The following is a 17,164-nucleotide window of genomic DNA, read 5'->3' on the forward strand; positions in this document are numbered from 1 at the left end:
AATTTTCCAAACAATTCTTTTAAGACCCTTTTTGTGGAACTGTTTCCTATATTTTGGCCAATATATAATTATATATCATATACCTTGATTTGCAATGGACTAACAAGCAGTTCACCTACTACCGGTGCTTATCGGCACAGCCAAGAAATCTGCCGAGTAGTCCACAGCTGGAGGATCAGCACCTCATCTCCCTATTAGATACCTTGCAGCCTTTGGGGCTGAACATTGAGTTTAACAACTTAGAACATGAACACCCCCTTCCATGCCTATTACCAACTCCCGTAACCAAGATCCTATCATGAAATGGGTTGCTTTCGGTGCAGCCAACCCATTTTCAATTACTAATAAATCCCATGATCACCTATCTAGCTTCTCTTCTTCACTGGCTTACAATCAACAATCACTTTGTTTGCCTCTCCTCTTTTTCTTTCTGTCTTTCTCTGGCCTCTGTCTCCACCTATCTGCTTGGTCTCAGCCTCCCACCCTTATGACGACTTAATAAAAACCAAAAGAACTGCGGAGAAAACAGAGTTAACATTTTGGGTCCAGTAACCCTTCCTCGGAACTGATGGTGGCTGGGAAAATGTTAGTTTATATGCAGAAAATAGGGAGGTGGGTGGGGTAGGGAATAAACGATAGGATAGAGCCCAAAGAGAGAGAAAGACAGTTGGACAGACAAAGGAGTTGCTAACGATCAGGCTGGGAGGGTGAATAGTTGTTAATGGGGACTGTTAGTGACTAACAACAGGGGTATGTAATGGCAGGCTATGTGATAACAAGGCTTGGTATGTGGGGGGAGGGGCTGGGACATGGGGGAGTTTAGGCCGTAAAATTATTGAACTCAATACTGAGTCCAGAGGGCTGTAGGGTCCAAGCAGAAAATGAGGTGTTGTTCCTCCTGCTTGTGCTGGGCTTCACTGGAACACTGTAGCAAGCCAGAGACAGAGATATTGGCCAGGGAGCAAGGTGGTGCATTGAAGTGGCAGGCAACAGGTAGTTCAGGGTCTTTTTTGCGAGCAGAACGTAGATGTTCTGTGAAGCGGTCACCAAGTCTACATTTCGATTCCCCAATGTAGAGGAGACCACATTGTGAGCAGCGAATGCAGTAGACTAGATTCTTGGAAGTGCAAGTGAAGTGTTGCTTCACCTGGAAGGTATCTTTGGGCCCTTGGATACTGGAGAGTGAGGTGTAAATACATGGGTGTTGCTCCTTCACCGGTTACGGGGGAAGGTGCCATAGGGTTGTGGGGAGGTGTAGGGGGTGAAGGAAGTATGGACCAGGGTGTCCTGGAGGGAACGGTCCCTGCGGAAGGCAGACAAGAGAGGGGAGGGGAATATGTGTCCGGTGTTGGCATCTTGCTGGAGGTGGCAGAAATGGCATCTGATGATCTTCTGGATGTGGATGCTGGTGGGATGTTGATGAGGTTAAGGGAAATCTTTCACTGTTGCGGGAGGGAAGAGACTGTGTGGGGGCAGAAGTGCGAGAGATGGATCGGACCTGATTGAGGGCCCTGTCAACAACGGAGCTGGGGGAACCTCGGTTGAGGAAGAATGTGGACATTTCAGAGGCTCCCTTGTCAAAGTTGGCCTCATCTGAACATATGCGATGGAGACGGAGGAACTAAAAGAATGGGATGGAGTCTTTACAGGAAGTAGGGTGTGAGGATATATAGTCCAGGTAGCTGTGGGAGTCGGTGGGTTTGCAATGGATATTAGTGGCCAGTCTATCCCCAGAAATGGAAACAGAAATGTCGAGGAAGGGAAGGGAGGATTCAGAGATAGACCAGGTGAAAGTGAGGGCAGGGTAGAAATTGGAGGCGAAATTGATGAAGTTTTCCGATTCTTGACGAGAGGGAAGCGGCACCGATGATATCATTGATGTATCGGAGAAAGCGTTATGAGTGGAATAGAACTGGAACAAGGAATGTTCCACGTACCCCACAAAAAGACAGGCATAATTAGGGCCCTTGCAGGTACCCATGGCAACCCCTCTTACCTGGAGAAACTGAGAGGAGTTGAAAGAAAAGTTGTTGAGGGTGAGGACAAGCACGGCCAAGCAGAGGAGGGTGGTGGTGGGTGGGGACGGGTATGCTGACTTGCAGTCACCAAAATAAATTCCACCTTTTCCGAGCTGGTTTCAGTTCTATAGAAAGGTTGTTGGACTCAAAATGTTAACTCTGTCTCCTCTTCACAGCTGCTGATAGACCTGCCGAGTTTTTCTAGCAATGCTTGTTTTTTTTTATGTAAATGGTCCACTCTGATTCCCATTGTCCATTGCCCTATTCGCATGGATTTCAGCATCTGGTTAGTTATGTCCTTGTTGAAAAATATTGAAATAAAGCCCATTTAATTGATGCATACATGCTGCTAGGCACAATGGTTGTCATCGTGATGTGCCGCGGCTGTCATAGTTGCAACCTATAAAATTCACAGTGGTGATTTAGAATCCTTATATTGCAGGAAGAGGTATGGCCCGTTGAGCCTGTACTGACTGTCTGAAGAGTATTCCATCCACACCCACTCCTATAACCCCACATAAAGTTTTTTGCGGCTAATGCACCTAGCCTGCACCGGGAATTTCAGTACGGCCAGTCCACCTGAACTGCACATCCTTGGACTGTGGGAGGAAACCAGAGCACATCAAAGAAATGCAGACATGGGAAGAATATATAAACTCTAGATAGACAGTCACCCAAGCCCGAAATCAAACCCAGCTCCCTGGCACTGAGGCAATAGTGCTAACCACTGAGTCTTCAGAAGGGTCCTGACCTGAAACATCAACTTTTGTGCTCATCTGATACTGCCTGACCTGCTGTGTTCCCCCAGCTCCACACTGTGCTGTCCGACTCCAGCGTCTGCTGTCCTTGCTCTCTCCTAACCACTGAGCCACTGTGTTACTTGAAATTGTTCTAACAACATCTCAATCTATGACACAACTTCAACGTTGTGCTGGCACAGGAGCAATTTGCAGTTATTGAGAATGAACGTACCCTTCCACTACTTACGACTGATGTCTGTTCAGTTTCTGAGTGCTAGAGAATAATGTTGAATGATCTACCCAAAAATGCTTCATACAGCTGGTGATGAAGGATGTTGGACAGAAGACAATGTGATGTTGCATTGTGCTGTCTGTCACATGGAGATTGTAGCCAACATGCACTGTCAGTGAGTATACAGATCTTCTGTGCCTTTCCAGATTTATCACAACATTATCCTGCCGTTAGAATCAACAATCAGATACATGGTTACAATGTTATTCCAATCATTTCACAGTAGACTCGGGGCTAGGTTTCACATGGTCAACATGGGCCTCCATCACAAGCTGGAGAATGAATGGGAACTGCACCTTGCATGTAAGGGTGAAGTCCAACAAAATTAAGTACTGGCAGGCATTTAACTCGCCAACATTGGCTTTCCCCTGGGATGTACGACTCTGGCCTCCAGGAGCTGGCAGCTAATCAGAGGTCACCTCTCCTCCATTGCCAACAGTGCCACTTTGAACAGGAATTTTCCAAGGACCCTGAGTAACTGAGTGATTGGGGCATGGCAGGATGGAGGGAAGAGGATTTGGAGGCAAGGTTTGGGAAGGTGATGGTCAGTGTCCCATTCCAGCCCCACTCCATTTCCTGATGCCAGCTCCCTTGACTGGGCACAGAGTGCTTGATAAGGAAGGACCTGCACCCCCACACCCCGCTCAATCCCCAAGCCGTGATCTGATTGGCCACTGCTAAACCTGACAGGGTAGTCTGTGTGTGAAAGGCACAGGGAATCTGTGTGATGCCTATCAAATCCCTGAGCCACCAATAAATCCCAAGGGGTTTCAGGGATAATTGGTGACAAGGTAGCCCATTAATGTGACTAGCTGACAGCACAGAAGAGGAAATTGAATTTGAGGATCTCCCAGTTAGATTAGCTGCTTTAACCAAACAGGCCTGTAAAGGAATCTATCATCATTTTCTTCTCTTCCAAAATATTATTGTCTTGTTTTCTCAGCAACTATGTTTCTTTTTTTTTCCCAAGAGTGTGAAAACTGGCTAACAAGCATTCTGACAAAGCCAAAGCGTTCATCCAAGCTGTAGGGGAACTCCAGTACAACATCAATTGTGTGAATAGATTCATTTTACATGAAAATGTGTGGCCTGGGCCGAATAAGGAGGCCATCTGTTGAAGGAGTGGGCAGTGATCCAGGAGCAAAATGTGACATCAAGTGAACTTACTCAAATAGATTCTGTTTAATTTGGATTTGGACGCACTCAGTGCAAATTGTAATTGTTCCTTTTCTTCCCCATAATCAAGATGAAAATCAGACGATTTCTGTTAAGGGTGACTAATTTGTAATATTATCTGAACCTCAGCATCAAGTAGAAAATGGATTGCCTCTGCATCTGTGCTGAAATATAGTCATGTGGCACAGGACTGTATAGTGAAAGATGAAGCCACATAAAGTTTGAAAAATACCCAGCATCTACCCTCAAATCTGCCCCTAACCTTTCTTTTAGGAATATTGGTTCAGTCCAGTCCTTCCATTTTTCTCTTTCTGTCCCACATGATTGCTACATTCCCATCGGTTCTATGAGGTGTTCTTAAGTGCAAAACTGTTACAAAATATAATTGTCCTTACTTATTCTCTAGAATATTGTATACTAAGCAGCAATTAGACTGTTTTCTTCTTGCTCTTAAAGTCGTGAGATGTTAAATGCTGGGAAATCAAGGAATTAGGGAGATACAGTGATGGGTAAGGCCAAAGAGAGACTTAAAGACTTTAGGGCGGCACAGTGGCTCAGTGGTTAGCACTGCGGCCTAACAGCCCCAGGGACCTGGGTTAGATTCCAGTCCTCGGGCGACCGTCTGTGTGGAGTTTGCAAATTCTCCCCATGTCTGCGTGGGTTTCCTTCGGGTGCTCCGGTTTCCTGTCACAGCCCAAAGATGTACGGGCTAGGTGGATGGGCTAGGTGTTCAGGGGTGTCTGAGTTAAAGGGGAATGGATCTGGGCGGGATGTTTCAAGGGGCGGTGTGGACTTGTTGGGCTCAAGGGCCTGTCCCCACACTGTGGGGAATCTAATCAAAGTCAAGGCCATAAGTAAAGCTACAAAATAAAATTTGGATGTCCAGAGTTGCTTCGTGCCTTGGCCTAACTCAACCTGAACCACAGTTTCACATAGCACCTATACTTTGGGACATAACAAATAAGACTTTTCACAGTTGTACGATCACATCATTATGTGCTTCAGACCCAGTGAAATATTTTAACGGAATTGACATTATTCAAGCATAAATAGCACAGCAGCCATGTTTTTGCTGATTGGTTGAAGGTTAAAATCTGGCTGAATTTTTGCTACTGAGTTTGGAGCATATTTGGGAAAGTCCCCGGTCCCATAAACTCAATTCAGGAGAAACTAACCAGGCAGATGTTCATTCCAGTGTGTGTGATGCAATGGTGGGATGACTGCAGCCAAGCATCTCGCCTCAGTGCTGCTGGCTGTGGAGGTGGGATATCTCAAAGGCTGCCCTCAGTGCCGAGGGACTTAGTCACAGTTGTTAGAAAGAACAATAAGACAAAGAGCAATCTTCTAGATTTCACATCTCACATCATATCACCCTGCAATGAGTACCTGTGCTCCAACTGTGCCTCCTGATGAGCTCCACTCAGCTGTTGTTGCCCTTTATATCCCCCCGTGCTAACCAACTTTGAATAGTCAAAGCACTGTCCTGATAAATTAACCAGAAACCTGCTCTTCCTCCCACCTATCACCTCCTCCCACCTCAAGCCGCAGCCCCATTTCCTTCCTACTAACCTCATCCTGCCCCCTTGACCTGTCTGTCCTCCTCGGATTGACCTATCTCCTCCCTAACTCTCCACCTACACTCACCTCTACAGGCTCCATTCCCACCTCTTTAACTTGTCAGTCTCCTTCCCACCTATCTTCTCCTCTGTCCATCTTCAATCCGCCTCCCCCTCTCTCCCTATTTATTTCAGAACCCTCTCCCCCTCCCCCTTTTCTGATGAAGGGTCTAGGCCTGAAACGTCAGCTTTTGTGCCCCTAAGATGCTGCTTGACCTGCTGTGTTCATCCAGCTTCACACTTTGTTATCTTGGATTCCCCAGCATCTGCAGTTTCTGTTATCTCAGAGATTAGCTGTCACCTGTTTTACTGAGTTCAGTGCATGTATACTTTCTTTCTGTTTGCACAGAGCCCTGTACATTAATAGCTATATCTTCACACTGTCAGACTATCTGACAATCCTAAATTGGTCATTGGCATAATTCTTTTTCAGGATTATGGAACAAATCGTGTTCAATTACAGAATCTTAGGGTAATGTTATGAACAAACAGAGTCAATCTGCCTTGTTTAAGATTTAAATAAAGCTTAGTAGATAACTGCCATTTACCACTGACTGGTGCATTCTCCACGAGAATGCTTCTACCAATCAGAGTCCACTTCAAAGAATCACATATTTATCATAATACATCAGGAGGTTTTTTTGGCCCGTCATGCTTGCACTGGCTCTGTTACGGAGCCCAATTCTCTTATCCAGAGCCAATCTCTTACCTTTTCCCCATGTTCCTGCACAACATTCCAAATCCAAAACAAAAATGGGTTCTTGATTGTCACAGTTGTACCTGCCATGTTTCTAGGTAACTTATTCCATACCTTAAAAACTCACTGTGCAGAAGAAACATTTCTGACATCAGTCTCGCTTTGAATGCACATCACTTTAAACCTGTCCATTCTCATTCTTGTGTTTTTTTTACAAGTGGAAACAGCTTCACCCTATCTACTTTGTCCAGCCCACTCATCAATTTGACTTGCCAAACACTCTGCTCTTTGTTTTCATGCAGTTTAAATGTAATCCTGAAATGACTGTATTAGTTAGTCTTTGAAATGGAGCTGGTGTACTTTTCATACCAAATGACATACCTTTAAACTGGTAAAATCCATTGGTGTCACGAAAACTGAAATTACCTTCACTTTCTCAGATAAAGGTACCTGCCAGTACCTTTGAGTAAGTCCAACTTTAAAATATAAGTTGCTGTTCCCACCTTCTCAATACAGCCTTGCAGCCGTGGAATATCACATGAATGAATTTTGTAACTGCACTGACTTTCTGATAATCAACACATAAATATAGGTTTCCATATGGTTTTGGCACCATCACGATGGACTAGCTCCATTTGCTGCAATTCACTTTGAATATATTGTCTTTAAGCATGCTTTCAATCTTTTTTTGAACCAGTGCCAATTTAATGTCTATAAGGATGTTGCTTAATTGGAACAGCATTCATATATCTACATCATGCGTGATCATGGTAGTACTTCCCAACTTATTCCCATATATCTCTCCATGCAATTGTAATAACTCTTTCAGGTCATTTCAAATTTCCTCTCAAAGATAACTCAGTGTCTAATTTAAATCAAGGAATATCAAATGTAAATTTATCTGGATTTGGTTCTTCACTCTTAGTTGAAACAAAGATCACATTCTCCTTTTGCTTTCATTCCCTATCAAAGTATCAGTGAACATATTCACATGACACACCTTGTGAATTTTCCTTCTATCAGGCATTCACCTCGCTCAATTTCCTTTTGATTTGATAAAGCCTACTAAACTTTGCTTTTAGACAGGTTCACCTACCACTGTTAGTAATACTAACACTTTATCTGTGCCTACAAAATTAGAAATTTTTGATTTCTGCTTCCTTTATGTTTCATTAAATGCTACTTCCAAATACTGTTTATCCAACTCACCGACTCTATTAAATCTTCCTCTAAAATTTGACACATAGTCCAAATATATTGTCTCTGAACTCTTAACAATTTTTCCTAAATTAATTTCAATGGCCCTTGAAAAGTGTCCAAAAACTAATTCAAATGGACTGAACTTAGTTGATTCAGTTGGTGCATCCCTAATTGCAAACAGTACAAGTGAAATTCCTTTAGCTCAATTCCCTGGATGATCATGACTATAAACGTCTCAACATGGTCTTTAAAGTTTGATGCCACCGTTCGAATGCTCCTGGTGAATATGGATGGCATGCATTTGATTTAAATTGTTTTGTTCCTAAGCTATCCCTAATGTTCTTGAATAATTTTGATGTGAAGTTTAACTCTTGATCTAATTCTATTTCTATTGGTAGTCCGTATCTAGTAAAAAAATTAAGTAACTCTTCTACAATACCTTTAGCCATGATAATTGCTTGATGGAATGGCCTGAAGAAATCTAGTAGTCACATCATTATGGTAAACAAGTATTGATTCCCACTTTTTGTTTTAGGTAAGGGTCCTCTGCAATCAATTAAAACTCTTGTAAAAGGTCCTTCAAATGCTAGAATAGGTTTTAATGGTGCTTGTTTTATCACTACCTGAGGTTTTCCTATTACCTGAAATGAGTGATGTATCGGGCAAAATTCAACCACATCTCTAAGCAGTCCAGGCCAATAAAAAATATTTTTGTGTTTTGGCTTGCGTTTCCCTTACTTCCAAATGACCTTATACTGGCGCCTCATGTGCTACTTGCAACACCTCCCTTCTATAACCCACTGATTATACAACTTGATGAACTTCTGCCCATGTTTCATGTGCCTGAATTTGCTACGTCTCCACTTATTCATCACGACTTCATTTGTAAGATAGTAACATTCTGGGACACACTCAGATTGTTCTTCTATGTATGCTTTTTGATACAACAACTTTATTTTTTCATTTTTTTGTTGTCATTCAAGTCACCTCTCCGAACTAAAAATATCCATTTTGTCCTCCACCTTTTCTTGTTTCTTTCTCAACCATTTGACCAGAGTTTCTGATAATTGAACTTCATTTTCTTTATTCTTTGATTTCCTGTTTTAACCAGTGACTTAGTGACCTTGTTACCACACAGTCAGGAAAAAAATCCCAGGATATGCCTCCTGTGACCACTCAGCTGCCTAATTTTCCACTTGCTTTCCGACCACAGTAGGCATCACTCCCACCTGTGACCCAGCTATATCATTCCTGAGGATAAACTGTATTTCTGGGTCAGAGAATTTCTCCATTACTCCTACAGCCACATTTATTGCTTTACTCACTCCTGCTGGAACACGTGAGTAAACATTACCCAGGTAAATACTTTGAAGAATTCTGGTACTTTCTTAATAACCAACCCCTGACCAGGCTGTGCATTCCTTTGCAGCTCTTTAGCTTCCACTAGGATCTCCTTTAACACTTTTAAGAACCCCACAGGTTTATCTTCTTTTACCACTTCCATTTTCTCAGTGCTTTCCTTAAACCACTGCAACTTCAAGTGTCTTACTTTATTACAGTGAAAACACCTGAAGTTTTTTTGCAGAGACAGTAGGACCTGCCAATGCTTGTGTCTGAGATAACAAGCTGTGGAGCTGGAGGAACACAGCAGGCCAAACAGCATCAGTGGAGCAGGAAAGCTGACGTTTCGGGTCTGAACCTTTCTTCAGAAATTTTTTTTGCAATTTCTCTTTCCCCTCATGGGTTTCTGTTTTAGCCTGTGGTAAACTATCCCATCTATCTTCAATGAGATCACCTTTTCCTTTTAGACCCGAGGATTTTTCTTTTCCCCGATTTCTATCCCTCACAGATTGAAATTGATGTCAGAAGCCAGACTTTGGATTATGAACCAATTCTTAGTCATCTGCTATTTCTGCTGCTAATTTTGCATTCTTAACTCTCTGTTCTTCCACATGAGTTCTCACCACTTCAGGAAGTGAAGTTTTGAACGCCTCCAAAAAAAGAATCTCTCTAAATGTCTGATCTATTTTCAATGTCTTTATCCACCCATCAAAGTTACTTTGTTTGATCCTTTCAGATTCTATATACATTTGACCAGGTTCACTCCTGAGATTCCTAAAACATTGTCAATAGGCTTTTGGCAGTAGTCCATATGCCTTCCTTTCTTTTTTCTCTTTTCCCTCTGCTTTTAATTGGAATTCAAACTGTTTCATTTCCTTTTCTCTTTCTTTTTGCCTCATCATTGCCTCTAATTCAAGCTGCTTCATTTGCAATTGAGTTTTAGCAATTTCCCATGATTCTGAATGCATTCCTGGCAATTGTAAATGCAGAACTAATGCTGCAAGTAAAATTATCATCCCTTTCCTCACAGACACAGAAAAACTCCAACTTCAGATTGCCTGCCAATTCTGAAAGGGCTTCTTTGCTCACTTTCTATAAAACACCCAAAGTGACTTCTTCCACCCCTCGGAAAGTCTTAGTGAATGAAAAAGATACGATTACACAAGGTACACTCTATTTAAACCAACTATATGCAACATCCGAAATAAAATTACACCAACATTCATCACTCACTGCCTTTGAATCCGACAATCCTAAACCCAAACTGAAATTAGAGACTTTGTCCCCGACAAGAGGCCCCAATCTATTATGGACCAGACCAAACCCCCTTCAAATATGTCAAGGAGGTAACCTAGACCCTAACTTTTATCTTTTTTAAAGGCAGATGTAAGATGCTATGTCCCTGGTGTATTTTGTTATATTTTGATCAGTTACGTGACTTGCCTTTAAACAATGGACACTTTATTTTTACCTGATGCAAATAAAATAAACAAAGGGAAGAAAAATTAGTTTTGTTTTAACTCTATGGAAAACTTAGCAGAATAATACATTATTTAACTATTAAACAGCAACTGTTGCAATATAGTAACAACCTGTAAACACACCCTTGGCAAGGACAAATTCAGTAAAATTGATTGCCTCACATGCAATTCTCACAACAAAAAGGGGAAGCAAGCTTTTAGCTGTAACAGAGAGAAGGATGTAATTTTTTTCCACAGCCAACTTCAAAACCCCAACAACCTCTGAAAGCTAAACTAAATTCTTGGTTCTGTGGGAGCCTGACTCCACTCAAGCATGCTGCTTTTAAGGCTCCAACTTTTGAAAAAAAATCCAAGGCCTAGAAGCTGCTTACTAGCTTGGAACAGACTGCTTGTACCTCTGCCTCAACCATTCTTCATGAAAGAGACAGGACAAAACACAGCTCGTAAAGTCATAGTGTCGTCACAATCAAGATGTTCAAATTACTTTACAGCTTGGTAGTTCCCTTGCCAATTTGACATCTCCAGTTAGCCTGACCAATCCTTCATCCACTTCATACATGCATTCACTTTCACTGATCCCAAAAGGAGTTCTCTCAACAGCCCTTACTTCCAAAACAGCATTTGTGGATCTATCCAAAATGATGCTCGACTGCACTAAAGAACTGAAAGGTCTAAAGCCTTCCAGTTGTATTTTGGACATCCCACTAGTTATTTGACTGAAGGCAGCTGCACTTTAATATTTACACTTTCCTCCCTGAGCCATGGATATGTAAAGTACAACCTCTAACCATTCCTTTCCCTGAATTGGGGCTGGGTGGGAATCAGGTTTCTGGGGCTAATATGAGTAACATAGAGCCCTCTAGATTTTTGCCAAAATTCAAGCCGCTCTAAACTTCTTATCAACTCCTATGCTTCTTGCTCTAAATTCACTGACTAGCCCTTACCCGCTGACCTAGACTGGCTCCCACTCTCCCAATGCATCAATTTAAAGTTTTCCTCTTTATGCAGTTATTCCTTTCCAATTTATGACTGTAACGTCCTCAGTTCAGCATACTTCTGTATTTCAAACTGTGACCTCTTGTGCATCGCAGCTGCCCTGCTCCCCTGGACTCTCTGTGTTACACTGCGGGAGGCTGTGCCTTTAATCACCAGTTCCTTTTCTGTTCCCTTCCGTCTCTTCACCTCTCCCCTTTCTTTGTGATTGTTCCGTATGATTTTTCTGTGTTAATATCGCTTTTAAGTTAGTTTTGCCTGCTAGGACCACTGTGAAGTGCCTTGGCACATTTTTTCATATAAAAGCTATTATGTAAATTTCACTTTTTGTTGTTTTCTCCTAAAATGCAATGAAGCGATGTGTATTCAGAGGAGAGATACCAGCGGGACAGTCAGGATAAGTGACAGCAGACCCCAGAGTAAGTCAATAGATTCAGGATATTGGGTAGGAAGAAGAGAGGAGCGTGCAGGCAGGAGCAGGGTAAAATGGAAGAAGAAATAAATACCTTCCCACATAATTTCCACTGTTAGAACAATTAGCAACTCAGAGAGCGACGAGGGTGGTGTCAGTTCCACTGGCAGAGGCTTCACAGATGAAAAACAATAAAATGAGTCTCTCCTGGGCATAAGCAGTCATGGAAAATAATACAGTAAACAATTCTCGGGGTTGGAGAATGTACTTTTAAGGATCCCATTAACCTTACTAATTCCCCGCAGCCTCCTCTCTACTTTTCCTGTTTTAGGTTACACAGAGCTGACATGAGAAAAATCCATTGCTGTTGAGTGGGATGAATCAAATATGAGAGAAATTCAAAGACCTGCAGTACATGATTATTTCTGAAGACTGCAATATTTTTTGAATAACCTGCTCTATAATTCCTTCACCACTAAAAATAAACATCACTTTTTACACCGTAGAACTATGGCAGCAGCATATAGGGGCAATAATTAGTGAGCAAACATTGCCTGAATCCAGGCAGCATATAATCTGATGCAGGAGTAAAATAAAATCAGAAAGAGTGTTTTATTTTAGATTTTCTGTATCCATGGTATTCAGCTTTTATTCTATCACTGCAGGTGTGAGGAGGAATCCAATTTCATTCAGGAGGGAGCTCTCACTTCCTTTGGGAGGTAGGATGGAAGCTCTAACCGCACAGTTTGACCCTGCCTTGCACTCCATTTCTTTGAGGCTTCAGCCAGCCATTTCCATTTCCATGTTCCTCATTCAAACAGTCTTCCACTAACACTAGTAACTAGTAATAAGGGGCAGCACGGTGGCCCAGCAGTTAGCACTGCTGCCTCACAGTGCCAGGGACCCAGGTTCAAGTCCAGCCTCGGGCGACTGTATGTATGGAGTTTGCACCATCTCCCTGTGTCTGCGTGCATTTCTTCCTACAGTCCAAAGATGTGCAGGCTAGGTGGATTGGCCTTGCTACATTGCCCATAGTGTTCAGGGAGATATAGATTAGAGGGATGAGTCTGGATGGGATGCCCTGAGTGTCGGTGTGGACTTGGTGGGCCGAAGGATCTGTTTCCACACTGTACGGATTCTATGAACTCCATTGTAACTAATAAGATTGCCTATCCCTTGCAAGGACTACTCAACCTGTAAAGGCTTCTTTCCCATGCACAGTTTACAATACTGTAGTGACAACACTTCCAAAGCATACTCCTGAGGGTGTAAGTACTTGTTTGGACTTTCTAAAGTTGCAAAATGCACTATATAGATGCACAGTCTCATTGGGCAGAACATCCTGTTTCATTTCTATGAGAACTATTTAATTCCTTTCCTTAAATGCATCAATTTTCTTTAATTTCATACCCCAACATTTTCATATGGTCTGCCCACTCTGACAATTAAAATTAAAGGATGCAAAATGTAGTTTAGGTGCACAATGGCATTTACACTATTCCTGCCCACTTCTAAGATGGCACAGACTAAATGCCATGTTGATGAGGGTCATTTTGTGAGTGTCACATTGATGCACCAAAATTACATACAGTAGGCAGATTGTAATGTGACAGCAGCTAAAGCTGATTTGACACCATTCTGCCTGTTTGGACCTCGACTCAAGTTAATTCTGATGTCTCCACCTAGTTTGACAGACATCATCCAACATGATTCTTGCTAATTCTGTGGGAGTCCCAGAATGTTGAAAGAGTTTGGAAAATTGGTAAAGTTTGCAGGGAGTGCTGCTGGATAGTCGGAATGTCTTATGTTCTATCGAAAGATATCTGAGTACGCTATTTACTTGTTAACTACAATGACTGCTACGTCATTGTGAAATAGGACATCAAGAAATTAAGTTCCTTGCAGACGAAGGAGAAATTTCAACAAGAGGCTGTATCCATTTAAAGGCTGGAGTGTGCACTTCTCCCGTCAGCCCTCAAGGCAGGAGCAGACATTTGTGATTTGCCAACAAGATGGTCAGAGATCTGTGTTACCTGGGTCCCTGGTGCTGTGATGCAATAGCGCTAACCACTGAGCCACTGTGCCACTCACCTCTTGGAAACAGATCTGCAGCTTCTCAACAGAGGAAGGATGATGCTGCCAATGGACTTCAAGGTTAACCAAGGCACTAAATCTATGCTGCACTTTGTGACAAAGTAAAAATATTGTGGTCCACTGTCCAACTCCGAATATATGAGACAGCAGAGGTACTGAACACCTTCTCTGAACATAGAATAAGAGCAGCAGGCACATAGCCTTGCAGAATAGTGGCCTTTCCGATTGTGCGGAGAGCCAATGACTGGTTCTGCAGGCAATGCATCTGAACAGCGAGCAGTAACCCTGCTGTCTTGGCAGTATTCACAATCCATTTGTCCTGTGCCGTGAGGACAAAATTTTGGCAGACCATCACGTTGCTGATCCAGCTCTGAAATAGTCATCCCCAGGCAACACACTCAGTCAGCTGCCCTCCTCTCCCACAGAGGCACAGCGCTGGGTTACGCATGACAATCATTCAAAGGAGCAGTCAGTGTGAAATTCACTGCTGCTACCACTTTAAATTGGTGCGGAGTAATTTTCCGTTGCCATCTCCACACCCAAAGAGATTTTCTAAGTCACTTTTCCTCTTGCGCAATAGCTAGAAAAATAAAAGATAGGATTACGAGTAGGACATTCATCCCTTTGAGCCTGTTCAATGTGATCATGGCTGACCATCCAACTCAGCAGGTGAAGTTCAATGCAGAGATGTGAGAAGTGATGCATCTTTGCAGGAAGAATATAGGCATTAAATAAAAAGGAAGGAATGCAATTCTTAAGGGGCTGAAGGAGCAAAAAGTGATCATGCGCATAGGTTATTGAATGTGGCAGGACAGGTGGAGAAAGCATTTAATAGAACATGTAGTATCCTGAAATTTGTTAATGTAGACTCAGAATAAAATGACAAGGAGGTTAAGGTGAAGTTATAAAAAAGATGCTTGTTAGACATTAGCTGGAGTATTGTAAGAACAGCTGGTTACCACACTACAGGTAGGACACGAATGTATTAGAGAGAGTGCTGAAGAGGTTTACAAGAATGGTTCCAGGTATGAGAAACTTAAATTCTCAGAACAAATTGGACTGTTGTTACTAGTGGGAAAAAAGCTAAGAGGCTCTCTGAAGTGAATCGTCAAAATCATGAGGCGCCTGGATAGAGTAAACAGGAAGAAATTGTTTCTGTTTCTAAAAAAGATTGAGAACAAGAGGGATCTAATTTTAAGAGATTTGCAAAATAATGTCACAAAATGAGGGGTTAGACTATGGAATGCGCTGCCTGGAAGTTTGGTGGAGGCAGATTCAACTGAGGGCGTTAGATTGTTAAAATAGAAACAGTGTGCAAAGGGACAGGAAAATAGTGGGAGAATAACACTAAGTCATAGTGCTCATTTGGAGATCTGGTGCGAAAATGTTGCTGAGTGGCCTCTTTCTGCGCTGTAACACTCTTCCAAATGAACTCTGGGGTGCAAATCTGAGTGATTCTACTGCCCTCTTGTGTTTGAAATCATTGTGTTTGAAAGCACAATCTTACGTAACTGACAACCAGTCCACCTCCAGACAAACCTCAGGGGTCTCTCTCCCACTGCAACTCTCTTGTATCGTTCTTCAAGGACCACAACTACCCACCCCCCAACCCCGCAATGGTCAAGAACGCCCTCAACCGTGTCTCCCGCAATTCATCCCTCACACCCTGTCCCCGCAATAACCGCCAAAAGAAAATCTCCCTTGTCCTCACATAACACCCCACCAACCTCCGGATACAACGCATCATCCTCCGACACTTCCGCCATCTACAATCCGACCCCACCAGCAAAGACATTTTTCCATCCCCACCCTTGTCTGCTTTCTGGAGAGACCACTCTTTCCGCGACTCCCTTGTCTGCTCCACACTCCCCTCCAACCCCACCACACCCGGCACCTTCCCCTGCAACCGCAGGAAGTGCTACACCTGCCCCCACACCTCCTCCCTCACCCCCATCCGAGGCCCTAAGAAGACTTTGCACATCAAGCAGATGTTCACCTACATATCCGCCAATGTGGTATACTGCATCCGCCGTACCTGTTGTGGCTTCCTGTACATCAGGGAAACCAAGCAGAGGCTTGGGGACTGCTTTGCAGAACACCTCTGCTCGATTCGCAATAAACAACTGCACCTCCTAGTCGTGAACCATTTCAACTCCCGCTCCCATTCTTCAGACGACATGTCCATCCTGGGCCTCCTGCAGTGCCACAATGATGCCACCCGAAGGTTGCAGCAACTCATATTTCCCTTGGGAACCCTGCCGCCCAATGGTATCAATGTGGATTTCACAAGCTCAAAATCTCCCCTTCCCCCAGTGCATCCCTAAACCAGCCCAGTTCGTCCCTGCCTCCCTAACCTGTTCTTCCTCTCACCTATCCCCTCCTCCCACCTCAAGCCACACCTCCATTTCCTACCTTCTAGCCTCACCCTGCCCCCTTGACCTGTCCGTCCTCCCCAGACTGACCTATCCCCTCCCTACCTCCCCACTGATACTCTCCTCTCCACCTACCTTCTCCTCTATCCATCTTCAGTCCGCCTCCCCCTCTCTCCCTATTTATTTCAGAATCTTCTTCCCATCCCCCTTTTCTGATGAAGGCCCTTTAGATAAAACATCTTCAGGATGAACAGAAATAGATTTGTGGAAGGTTGAATTATCAGAGCAAAATGTCGAATTCTTCACCCTCAAAAGATTCAAGAGATTGACCAGTGCTTTTATGGCAAGTGAAGATATTGAGGGACTGTGCTGAAATGGCAGGCCAATGGATGATTATCTTTCCCAGTCTCTTAATGATCTGTGGCATAGTTGTCCATGCCACTTCTTGGTTTCACTGCAATCTCTCCCACTGCAGTCAATTCATTTCCCGTTATGGTTTCTCTGGTTTTGTTTGCACAGTCACTTCTTGTGTGCCGTTGTCAAGACTTCCTTTCTTCCTTCTCCTTTTCTAAGCGTTTAGCTACTTGTGGTTTTATCACAGACTTACACCCATACTCTGGCTCCTGATATTACTGTATGTTACATTGACAGACTACATTACTCAGAGAGAATGATTGAGCATCAGGCCGGTGTTTCTATACTGAATGACACATCTTATTTAAATGTCATAAA

The 17,164-nt window shown here is 43.1% G+C and overlaps 1 long non-coding RNA gene across 3 annotated transcripts in view; it reads left to right on the forward strand.

Moving 5' to 3' along the window:
- LOC132209592 (uncharacterized) overlaps positions 1–17,164 on the forward strand; it is a 45,214-nt gene that overhangs the window by 16,299 nt on the left and 11,751 nt on the right. For 2 of the 3 annotated variants that reach the window (XR_009445780.1, XR_009445782.1), the window contains exon 5: positions 2,461–2,902. The exons of the other annotated variant lie outside the window; for it this stretch is intronic. This is a non-coding gene — a long non-coding RNA (uncharacterized LOC132209592). Of the gene's footprint in view, positions 1–2,460; positions 2,903–17,164 lie in introns of those variants that run through there. 3 annotated transcript variants of the gene reach the window in all.

The sequence above is a fragment of the Stegostoma tigrinum genome, chromosome 5 (assembly GCF_030684315.1).
Source record: "Stegostoma tigrinum isolate sSteTig4 chromosome 5, sSteTig4.hap1, whole genome shotgun sequence".
Classification (NCBI taxonomy): Eukaryota; Metazoa; Chordata; class Chondrichthyes; order Orectolobiformes; family Stegostomatidae; genus Stegostoma; species Stegostoma tigrinum.